Source organism: Tenebrio molitor, chromosome 4 (assembly GCF_963966145.1).
Source record: "Tenebrio molitor chromosome 4, icTenMoli1.1, whole genome shotgun sequence".
NCBI lineage: Eukaryota > Metazoa > Arthropoda > Insecta > Coleoptera > Tenebrionidae > Tenebrio > Tenebrio molitor.
The window spans coordinates 14,446,395-14,459,215 of NC_091049.1; the positions used below are offsets into that span (position 1 = coordinate 14,446,395).

At 35.9% G+C, this 12,821-nt stretch overlaps 1 long non-coding RNA gene across 1 annotated transcript; it reads right to left on the bottom strand.

The window, feature by feature from the left end:
- Positions 1-4,401: 4,401 nt before the first annotated feature.
- Positions 4,402-12,330, bottom strand: LOC138128048 (uncharacterized). Its single transcript, XR_011158505.1, has 3 exons — positions 11,297-12,330; positions 4,661-11,233; positions 4,402-4,605 (listed from the first exon to the last, which is right to left on the bottom strand). It is a non-coding gene; the product is annotated as an uncharacterized lncRNA (long non-coding RNA).
- Between the last annotated feature and the right edge of the window lie 491 nt (positions 12,331-12,821).

A 12,821-nucleotide genomic window follows, 5' to 3' on the forward strand; every position in this document is an offset into this window, starting at 1 on the left:
GGTGAGGGTAGCCAGCACCTATCGCACGGTGCAAGTGTTAGCGAGGGTCATGTCCGCTGATCTACAGGCCGAGGGGAGGATGCTCCTTCATCGACAGCTCTGTTCCAAGGAGGAGGTAAAAAGGAGGCAGATGCGAAAATGGCAGGCGAGGTGACAAACCACCGACAAGGGGGATTGGACGAGAAAACTTCTGCCCGAGATCGCGACCTGGACTGAACGAGGACATGGAGAGCTGAACTATTACCTGACCCAGGGACTTTCAAGTTACGGGTGCTTCGCATCCTTCCTGCTTAAAATCGGAAGGGTGGAAAGCGACGGCTGCTGGTTCTGAGGGGACCGCGATGACCCCGAGCACACGCTATTCGTGTGTGAGAGGTGAAACCGGGAGAGGCTGCTCCTCGTGCGGAAGACCGCAGAGTAGCGTACTAGCGAGAATTATGTGACCTGATGAAATGCGAGAGCAATCCCGGGTACTTAGGAGAGGATTCTAGGAGGGATTTTTAGTGGGTAGTCTTGCCCCGACCACTATGGCGAGGAGTCCCACACTACCCAGGGCAACTTGGTGCCCTGGGGGTTGTACGTAACGGATTTTCCCCTTCTCCTGAAGAAAAAAAATTATAAAAAAGGTCAGGTCAGGTCAAGTCAGATCGTTGACCTCCCCTCCAAGGAGCCGTGAAACCTTGTCGTTGGTGGAGGGGCTTAAGTAACCGGAATGATGCTTGGGGCGATGCCGACGGGAGCTTAGTGCTCCTGGCAGGGTCACCCATGCCGGTAAGGCTTGAGCGGACCGGCGAAAAACAAAGGACGGCTCAACCCTCAGGATCCACCACGGAAGTTGTGGCACGGGAACGGGCGAACCCGGGGGAGATCCGAGCTACGGTTGGTCGACGGCGGATCAATCGTCACAAACCGTAACCGCGGCTTACACCTCAACAACCCTTGCGAGCGTGGCAGGGGTACGTCGTGTGAGGACTCGCGGCCGGGGGGCTTGCCTTAACCGGCCGGCCCGCGAGGAGACAACCTCCATAAAATAACCGACAGCGAACTCGTAAAAACCTGCGGGGCACCTGGCGCACCCCACAGTATAAATCCCTCCCCTCGGGATGGGCGTCACCCGAGGGGCGACCAGCCTTCGTCCCATACTGGTGGGAACATGATGGATAAACAACAAAACACACTCGAAAAAACTGAACGAAGAATAGAAACGGTGGACTTGATAGACCCGTTTCTGAGGAGAAACTCTATCTCTCGGACACCGCCAGCTATGTCCAAGGAATCAAGAACAGAAAATACACCAATCATTGTGAACGATGACACACCTGAAGGTAAAGACTCAAAAAATATTCAATCGGATGACAATGAGGATTCCGATAATGATATTAGAAAAAAGACGGGCAAACAACAGCGTCTTACAGAGTTCTACTCTCTTAAGCCGACCTCTGGCGGCAAAGCAGAGAAAGAGGAGGACCTTTCCGAAGATGATGACGAAGAATGGGAATTGAAAACCCCTTCAAGGCATAGCAAAAAAAGAAGAAAAAAAAGAACTCGCCGACCGTGTCACAACCCACGGCGGAAATCAGTGCCGTAATGCTGTCTCTACAAAGATTGACAAATTGGCAGACTTCTGCAAGGCAAATCAAAACGTACACAAAGAGTTGAAAAACTTGGCAAAGGAGATACGGTCTATAAATAGGACCGTAGTAAAAGAGGCGAAAGAGAAAAAACTGGACTGGAGGGAGAGAGAAAGTAAATATCTCCAAACTAAACATGATCTGAAGAAAGAGCTCGCAAACCTCAGACGTGATGAGACTGATGAGGAACGAAAGATGAGGCGGAAACCTAAAACAGAAGAAGCTGAGGTACAAACAGAGGATATGGACGGACCAATGGAACGTCGAGTAAAAACAACAGAGGTCTCTACGCAAGAGGTCGAGAAAAGAGAGACCACGACACAAACCTCGGCCGAGTAGATGAAAGATGAAGAGGCTTGGCGGAGGGTGAGAGTGGCAGAATCTAGAGGCATGGAGTTACGAAGAGAGATCCAGGGACTCAAAGAAAGTGCGACGGCGCAAGCCCAAACACAGGTGGCGCTTAAAGCCCGGGAGGTAGAGAAACTCAAAGAAGAGTTGAGTGGTGCGACGACACTCGCAGACTTGGGGAAAACCCTCGAGAAGAGGTGGCCTGAGGAGGCCTTCCTGAGGACGAGAGTCCGAAGGGAGAACCCCAGTAAGGCCATGGATTCGGCGAGATCGGCGGTGGTGGTCGATGCGACAATGAAGGGAGAGGCGGGCGCATGTGGAAAGCATGCGCTGCCAACCCTCCGAGGAATAATAGAGCGAGGGTTGAACCCGGGGGGGCAGCTGCTGTGTGCGATGACTTGTAGCTCTGTCGAGGCGGAGGGCGTCACCGAAGGAGACATGGAGAGGCGAGTGTACGTGGTGGGTTGCCATACCCCAGAAACTGAGAGGGAGGAGTGGCAACACCTTGAGGACCTAGCCAAAAAGCTAGCGGCAAAATGGCTGGAAAAAGAAGAGAAAACCGTCGCCATGACAGTAGAGGGAGTTGGAGAGGGCACGCACCCCCCACCACTTTTTTTTGACCTTGACCTCTAAGCCCCTCCCCCTGACCTTGATATCCCCACCACTTGGCCTTGATATCCCCACTACTTGACCTAGATATCCCCACCACTTGACCTTGATAATTTCCCCCACCAGTTGACCTTGATATCCCCACCACTTGACCTTGATAATTTCCCCCACCACTTGACCTTGATAATTCCCCCCACCAATTGACCTCGATATCCCCACCACTTGGCATTGGAATTTCCCCCCCACCACTTAACCTCGATATCCCCACCACTTGAAAATATGTATAAATGTTGACAGAGTGTATTGGGTGGTAGTGGTGAATGATGATTTTCCGATACACATCTCATGGTCGTGTGGTGTTTAGAGACGTACAATATCAAAATCAGTTGGGTAATTACGATTTTGATGGGAATAAATTAACGGTTATTTATAAAAGATGTATGTGTCGAGAGTGTTTTGAAAGAGAGTTAAAAAGTCAGCAAATTGATGGTTTGGAAAAGGATCTGAAAATTGCCGCTCCGCATGAAATTGATGTTATATGTACTCGAGAGGAATTAAATGTTTTAGTGAAAAACTACGGTCGCGAGTGTTGCAAGTGTAATAAAACATTTTATAAAGTTGTGGAATTTAATCCTGATTATTCGTATTTGATGAAAATTAAATATCTTTAAATGTGTTTAGATGATGGTGTCGGAATTGTGAGTGTTCCTAATTATGCATGTTTCGATAAACGATTATTAACTTTTACCGGGTGGTCAATTGAAAGACCTTCTCCAGTGGATCTCGCAAAGGCCGGTTTTTACTATATTGGATTTGGAGATAGTGTGGAATGTTTTTATTGTAAAGTAAGAATATGTGCGTGGGAAATCAGTGACATTCCGATTAAAGAACATTTAAAATTCTCACCTAGGTGTTTATATGTGAATTTTAAGAATCAGTTTAAAAATATTAGAAGAATAGATAATAAAAAAGAAATTAATATTAAATCGTACATGATAATAGTTTGTGTACTTTTTGTTTATATATTATACGTGAGTAGTGGATTTTACTTTTAGTGTAAACTGGATCGTCAGATTAAGATGGCTTCACAATTAAGCGCTTTAAACGAACAATTGCATATTAATAATAATTATATAAGTTTAAAGAGTTTAGAAGTAAATAAAAAGTTTAAAATTAAATCATTTTCCAAATGTAGTACTGCTTATGGTGAAAAGGTGTTTGTGAATCTCGGGGAGAGTAAGACTATATTACCGCAAAGATTTTCAATCAAGTTTACGAATGAAATGATTGAAAATTTAAATGACGAAATTCGTAATGGAAAAATTATCTATTTAATAAGTGGAGGTATTGTTGGTAAAACAGTAAATGTTAAGTTTGTAGAAGAATAAGAATATATTTTGTACTTTTTTTTATTTAATAAAAACAATGTAATATTTATTATAAATTGTGTATTGTTGAATATTAAAAAATGAGTAATAAAAATATGTGTAAGCAAGTGAGGTTTAACTTGGAGAAAAACCGTTTTCATTTAATGTGTGTGTATCTAGTTCCTGCGAGAATGGCTCGTCAAGGATATCAACTAGAGTTTGCAAATAGATTGCATTTTTTACGTCGCATTGAAAATGTTGAATGTATTTTATCCAAGGTATTACAAATAGATCATCGTCGAAAAATTTATGAAACTAGATTTAAGAATGTGTAATTGTTAATTTTAGTATTATTATTTATGTTTACATAAATTGTAATGATTTTTTAAACTAAACTAAACTTTGTAATATTCATAATATGGTGAATAAATAATAAAACAATCGAATTAAAAAAATGATTTTTAATTTTGAATTTAAAAAAGTAAAAATAATTGATAAAGAATATGATATGTTATACAATAAAAATAGTTGTTGAAATGCATGCATGCATGCATGCATTCTTTAGGAAAACCAGTTTTGATGAGTTCACTGACTACTGGACTGAACTAGCTTGAGGCGATGCAGTTAACGGGTCTGTCTGGTCTGTTTTGCTAAAAGAGGAATTCATGTAGTGAATATTATTACCATTATTATATCAAAGTTTACCTTAATCAATATCGGATTTGTTTATCCACGTTCGTTTCGACATTCCCAACCATTTAACATAGTATTTATTTCCTTTTTTTCGTAGAATTTTTTCTATTAAATAGAAATTTGGGTGTTTAACTCTTTGTAATTCATATGCATAAAAACCACCTAAAATTGGTTCACCATCTTCATCTTGTAGTAGATAGGTACGTGGTATAGTTTGCTGTACTTTTTTTATCGAAAATATTTCATTACTCCAATTGGGTGTGTAAGATTTGGAAAAGACTTGTCTATATTTACTGACACGTACAAAATCACCAACTTTAAATTTAGATTTATGCGGATCTATTGTTTTCATGTGACTGTAAACGTCTCGTAAAATTTTCTTTTCGTTTTTTTTGTTGATTGCAGAAGGTTTATATTGGGTAGTATGATGTTTTGTATTATTGTATCTTTTAACAATATCTTGTAAAATATCTGTCCATTTGTAGTTTCCTCGAAAACTAAATTCTTTCCAAATTAAATTTTTTATTGTTCTAATTACACGTTCAGCCATTTGTGCTTTTTTAGTGGAATAAGTGGAATAGTGATTAATGTGATATTTTTTGAAAACTGCATTCAAACTTTTATTATAAAATTCTTTACCAAAATCTGTCTGAAAATTTTTAGGAATGTTTTTCTTAGTTTTAAATAGTGAACTTAAAGCGTTTGTCACTTCAGCTGCGGTTTTTGTTTTTAAAGGATAAGCCCAAACAAATTTAGAAAATGTATTTATCACTATTAAAATGTACTTGAAACCATTGTTGAAGCGAGCGTACGGAATCATTTCAATTAAATCAGATTGTAATAAGTCTTTTAGTCCTTTCACGATAACACGTCGTCGTTTAAAATGTACTCTCGCCGGTGCGTGTAATTCCACTACGACATCGCGCTTCATCGACACATCACTCTGTTTCATGATAAACTGGTACTTTTAAAATAAACTCGATCAGTAATCTGGTTTCTGCAGTTTTTTTACTTTTTTGAAAATTTAATTTATCACCGTCACGTAAAATGTATCCCAACAAGTTTCGCGGAGTATTATTTACTAAAGCCGTCCATCCTACAGTTGGATATGATTGAATAGATGTAACAGTAGCTTCTTTTAAGGGGAATATATAATGCGTCCCTAAATCGTGAATTAAATAAGCATTTTTATCGGGGTCAAATTTTCCATTCAATACCAAAGGAATATACGTAAAAGATTTCAATTTTTGAAGACTTGTCTTAAAATTATGTTGTGATATGTGGTGACCGAATTTATCGAGTGTCATATTGTTGCTGTACACGAAAGAACTGTTAATAAATGAAACAATGAAAACTAATTTATAGTCTAAATAATAATTTTTGCTTCTCTCAATTCATTAATGATAAGATTAATTTCATTTGAGTGACTCGTATTACCGGCAAGTTGTGATGAAATCAAAAGACGTAAACGATCGACTAATTTATTGGGATTATTCCACGGAACATATTCAATATTTTTATTCGTAACTTCTAACGTTCTTAATCCTTTACCACCTTTCGATTTGGCAGGTGATGATGATGGTGCTTTCGTTTTAATTGACGCTTTACTTTTTTCGGCAGATGTCGTGGGTAAAGTTCCACTCCTAGCTCTACTCATAGGTACACTTCCAGGTTTACTGGTATCTATACTTCCACTCCTTGTTCTACTAGGTGATGTTGCAGGTGGTGGTGATGGTTTATTAAACTTGTTTTGAACTGTCAAAAGTTTCGGTTGATTCGATAACGGTTTTATTATACTTTTATACTTTATCCCAACATTTCCAGCAACTTGTTCATTGGCTTGATAATTTTTACGATTAGCATTGGTTCTTTCAACAATTTCTTTATACATTAATCGATCAGTGTCCTTGAAACCGATTGGTTCTTTTTTAAACAATAATTCCATTAAATCGGGTGTCGAAGGATAACGTATATTTTGAATAATAAGTTCATCGTTTATAAAATCTATTTCCGAGTTTCCAATAAAAAATTTAGCTTTTTCTGGACTATATCGAACTCCATATTGAAAATCAAATTTATCTTCTTTATCAGTAAGCATTTCTTCAATATATTGACGTGGAAGTTCAGGCCATTGTTCTAAAAACTCACGAAACGCTTGCGTATCAGACAATTTATCAATATCTCTCTGAATTTCAGACAATGATGGTTCCACCACACTCGGTTCTATTTCTTCATCGGGTATATGTTTTGAAATTTCCTCGGTTTCTAAGAAAGATGGTTGTCTCAATTTACTCCTGGGTGTAGAACTTGATAGATAATTGGGTGTCGAAGTGACAGCGGGGCTTTTTTTTATCGATATTTCTTCCTTTTTAACAACAGGTTTTTCTTGTTTAATTTCACTTATGAGATTTTTAATCGGTTCGGTGAGAGGTCGGAAACGCGTCTCAAACATTTCTTGTGAACTTGCAATTTCAGAGGTTAATCCACGTAACTTTTCGCGCACGTCTTTTCTTGCTTTTGCTAGTTTGATGAGCAAACGTTTATCCATATTGAATGCAGTGTTGACTATAATACTAATGTAAATATTATCGAGTATTTATATCTTTATATATTTATCAAATCCTTTTCTATATCTTCCATCATGCAAATCGCAGTCTTTATTTATAACCAAAAAATCGTATGAATCTTTCCAACAATTATTACATAATGCTTGAAATTTTTCAAATGACATATCACCGTTAACATGATTATTATACACATGCTTCAGATTGGTCAGATCTTGAGAAAATAAAACTATGAAATTTGCATTATCTCGAATTAATTGTTTCGGTATGGAGGAATAAGTCTGACTTAAATAAAAGCAATCTATGTAATAATGACGACCAAAACAATAATAATCTCTAATAATTTTTTGATCACAACCAACTACATCATCAAATATAATGATTGAAAATGGTTTGGCTTCGTTTGGAGGTATGATATGATCTCCTTCTTCAAATTCAAAAAACCCAATGTTTTCTTTGTTTTTTCCATCATTAAGAGATTGTAAAACCTGCTTTAAAAATTGATATTTTGGTTGATTAAGAGTTTTCGAATATAAATAAATATTTGAAAAACGTAGCCCGTTTTCGTGGAGTAATAGACTGAGTAAAGCGTTTGTTTTTCCACATCCCGATCTTCCAACAATTATACCTCGTTTAACACCATCACTCAATAAAGTATTATGTTTCATGAATGTATTGGAAGGAAAAAAACATTCATGATTTTCAACATTTAATGATTTTTTTTGCTTTACAATTTTCATTCTATACTATACACAAATTAAACCACAACTAAATATGATATAATTCTACAGCTTCTTATGAACAATTTTCTATCATACATTATCTTCGCATGCTTTGTTTAGTTCATTTAAAAACGTATCAAAGTTTATGTGAAAAGCTATATCCTTATGGCCCCAGGCTAAAGTATTTGGTGAATTTGTTAATAAAAATCTTTTATCATCTACACCGGACAGAGCAATTTTATTTCTTCTTTCCGTAAACATTTCGTGTAAACACGACTTGAAAATGTTCATGGAACAAAGAAGAATAGAATTTTCAGTGACAACATTTTTATAGTCAGAAAACCGTATTTGCTTATCGACAACATGTTTACTTATACCTTTAGCTTTTTTTTCGATTTTATTTAATAATTCTATGCAATATGCTTTAGCACCCGTACCATAGAAACTCTTAATTATTGCACCGGCGTATTCATCTTTCATTTTTCCTATAACCGAAATACCTGGTTCGATAGAATGTATATTATTGGGTGGATAATTGGAAGTATCGAAACGGTCTGAATTTCGTTTAATATCTTCATATACATTTTCGGAAAATACTTGTAAAACCAATGAATCTGTATCGGTATATAATAAAGAAACATTATCACCATATGATGGTTTCAAGAAATCATAAAAAAAACTCATAAATTACAGTTTTTGACATCTCCAATATACAAAAACCAGCATAAATTGGTTTATTATATGTTACTTGAACTTTATTCATTTCTATTGCGATTAGATTATCACAGAAAATTTCCCTCGATTTGAAATGAGGTTTCGCAATCCAAGTTTCAGCTCCAACTTTTGTCCTCTATTGGCCCAGTGCGTTGATAATTTTATATCGCTTCTTTTTTCAACATTTTCCATGGTCTTTCCATATATACAATTGACTAATAATTTAAATAAATCTTTGACAAATTTAGAAGTTGCTCTATTCCTTAACATGGTATTTAAATTTATATAATTTTGAAGCCACGGTGATTGTTTAAATTTTAAAATTCTATGAATATTATTAATAATTAAACCATGTTTTAAACATTGTTTTAAATTTCTGTAATGTATAATATAATTTGTTTTATCACATAGGTTTGGAATTAATTTTGCATGTTTTCCATGGGGGGGTATTATATTTTCTGGGCAAAATGGCATATCATTATGCAGTGAGTGTAATGTTTCGGGATAAATCAAATCCACTTCGAGAATGTATCCAAAATCTGATGTGTCAGAAAGTTCATTTAAATTAAAATTTTCAATTTCATTTCTAGTTAACCATTCGAAAGATCCCGTAGGTAAATATTGCTTCATAGCATAACCGTATAAGTTTGTTGCATCCAAATAAAGAATAAATGAAGATGGTTCCAATAGATTATATTCAGGTAAAAACTTGTTATTGGCGTGACACCATCTTTTAACACATGTACTGACACCACCTCGAATTCCTTTTTTAAAAAAGTGAAGCATATCAATTTCCGTCAAGAGTTCCAATTGTACTTTTGTATATTTTAACATTGCATCCCAGCTGAATGATGGAGCCGTAATATACTGAGCACTATCTAAACCGTAATGTTTAAAACAAGTATTACGGAAATTTTCAAAAATGTCAGCCAACAGTAAAATATCTGATTTGAGGTAAATATCCGAATAATCACCTAAAGTATTACAATCGAATACATCCCATACTTTTTGAGCTCGCTCATAATCTGCATCTGAAATATGTTCTTCTTTTAATTTATCAAAAAAATCATCTTTATCTGGAAGATGTGTAAGATCTAATTTTGACCAATCATCTATAAATGAATAGGGAAATACACCTTTTTGTCTAATTAAATCAAATTCTTCATCATGCATATAATATTTTCTAATTTCGGTACATTCACTTGACGATAATGTTTTTGCCAATTTTTCTAGGGAAGTAGGAAGAAAGCGAAGAGAATCTACAAACCGTAGTTTTATATATTTGCGTACCTCCTTTCCTTCTGCATTAACTGAATTACCAACGTGAATGTGTTTACTAAATGTGATGTATTTTTCTTTAGTTTTTGCAATTACATCGATATCTTCACCATTTAAAGATAGTTGTTTAATAAACAAGTGACTATCGTAGTTGGTGAGATTGTGAAAAAAGACCGGAATAAAATTTGGAAGTTTAAAATTTAGATTACAAGTAGAATGACTTGGACCTCTATATTGTCCGGTTAAATGACAATGATCTTTAACTTTAGCCTCTTGACTTGTAAAAGGTCTTTCGCAAATGTAACATGTGTTCGAAAATGCATATTCACTTTCTTGTTCAGCTGTTAAAGGATGCATCGGTTTAATAATATTTAAATATGTATCATAAATTACTTTGACTTCATTTTCTAAACTATCTAAGAACTCTCTGATGCATTGTTTACCTCGAAACAAACAAAATTTGGAAATATTATTATCAAAGGAGCATTTCAAATAATATCCACAGGAATAAGGTTCATGCTTATATGTTTTTAAATGCCATGACTTTTCTGGATCAGGTAAACAATTATCTAATGGTTTGAGTAAACATTCAAAGTCTGCATAAATAACGAAAGGAACACGAATTTGTTTTTGAAAATTTGAAAACTCTAATATATTACCAGGAATCATTTTTCCAATCTTATTTTTTATCGGATCAGTATTAGGAATTCGCACATATAAATACCCACAATCATTTTTACAATGTAATTCTAGTAAATCACGTGTTCGAAAATATTGTAAACATCCATCACATAAATGCTTTTTTCCATTCCGTTTTGTAATTTGACTCGATACTAATTTTGACAAATCTTTAATTGTACAATAATGTTGATTACTATCATCATCACTAATTAATAATAAATTTATGTGTATCGGTTTTTTACATCGCGTATAGTATAACGGTCCGACAATTTCATAATTTTGTTGCCCATTCTGATATAACTTTTCAATACCATAAACGTTAACAGAAGCATTATTTAATTGTTCGAAAATATTTAAACTATCTAACCTTACTGGAAATTCGATACCGTCAAAGTTGAAAATTTGAGTAAAGTGTGGATAAGATCTCGGATCCCATTCCGGTCCTTCCGGTTTGCAGACTTCAGCTACCGCACTCCAAGCGAAGCAGTAATAATCTTGATTGCGAACGTTGACCACAGCATTTCTCTTTTTTATAGATGCAGGTAAATCAATAAATGATGAAGCTCTGAGTGGGTTGTACTTGCTAAAATTTAATTCCATGTATATGATGCTTACTAGACTCCATCCTAAAACAAAAAAAAAATACATTAATATAATGTAAATAATAATACATGTATAAATTTATTTACCTGAATCTTTCTCCAAGAATTCGCTCATTTTGTTCTCAATAACCCCCTTAAAATCCTCAATAATATTACTCCAATTAGAACCCAAAGTTATAATGATGTTTCTAGTGTTGAAAGATTTTATGTCAAAAAGATTTTGCGATTCCAATGTGTACAGTCCGAACAGCTCCAAGTTTAATTTTACAGTTGTATGTTTCTCAACGTTTTCCTGAATGAGATTTATCATTTTCTCCCTGATTTCTTCGATAAATTCATTCAAATCAACACAAGTTCTTTCACCGGTTATCCTATAACTTGTAACATTTGATTCGAATGCTGTTGCGATTTGATGAACACCATCCTCTTCGAGTTTTTTCAAAGATTTGTTTTTATGTTGTGCAGATTTTCGGTGGGAATGTAGTGTTGTCGCGGGAATTTGAATATCACATGTTGCACATGTAACATATGTGATCATCGAACGTATACGTTTTCTTCTTGAACAACTCTCCTTTTCATGTCTCAGAAATGCTCGATTGGTAGTGAAATGTGTCAAACAATTTCCACATTGAACGGTTTGCTAAATATTATAAACAAAAGAAAAAATATACATATTTAGTTGCGCGGTTTACATTTAGACTGTCTTTAGTTACTATTATTTATCAAATTAAAAAAAAAAATAAAAAAATAATTGATAAACAATAGATATCCAGCAAGACCACGTGGAGGAACAGTCACGCTTGCCATCGCGGGTGTGCTTTTTTTATTTAAACTCTCTCTCTCTCACTCTTTCTCACTACTCATTCATCCTGATAAATCACGTAGAGCTACTGATAAATCATGAGATATATTTCTCACATTTTGAATTAGAGCAGCGTCAACTGCTCGATAAAGACGCTGCTCTTCATCAATTTGATCTTGAAGAACTTGCTCTTGAAGAACAAGTTCTTCAGCATCGTCAACTACTCGACAAAGACGCTGCTCTTCATCAATTTGATCTTGAAGAACTTGCTCTTGAAGAACAAGTTCTTCAACATCATCAACTACTCGACAAAGACGCTGCTCTTCATCAATTTGATCTTGAAGAACTTGCTCTTGAAGAACAAGTTCTTCAGCATCGTCAACTACTCGACAAAGACGCTGCTCTTCATCAATTTGATCTTGAAGAACTTGCTCTTGAAGAGTAAGTTCTTCAGCATCGTCAACTACTCGACAAAGATGCTGCTCCTCTGTCAAGCTATTATCAATATCATCTCCTAATCTATCAGAAGCTATACTTGATGCTTCCGAAACACCATCATCGACATCCATATTGATCTCATCCATCTCGACGGCTTGTATCAAAGGGTGATGCAGTTCACCATCACCACCCCTCTGATTTACACCGTCAGCGACAGATTGAATCTCTAATATGTTATCGATGATTGGTGCTGGTGAATTTGAACCTATATCGTCGACATCTTCCAAATCCTCACCAACCTCCACCAAACGTTGATAACCTTGGTCGTTATCACGCATCTGGCTTCTCTTATTTTCCACATCCATCAAACGT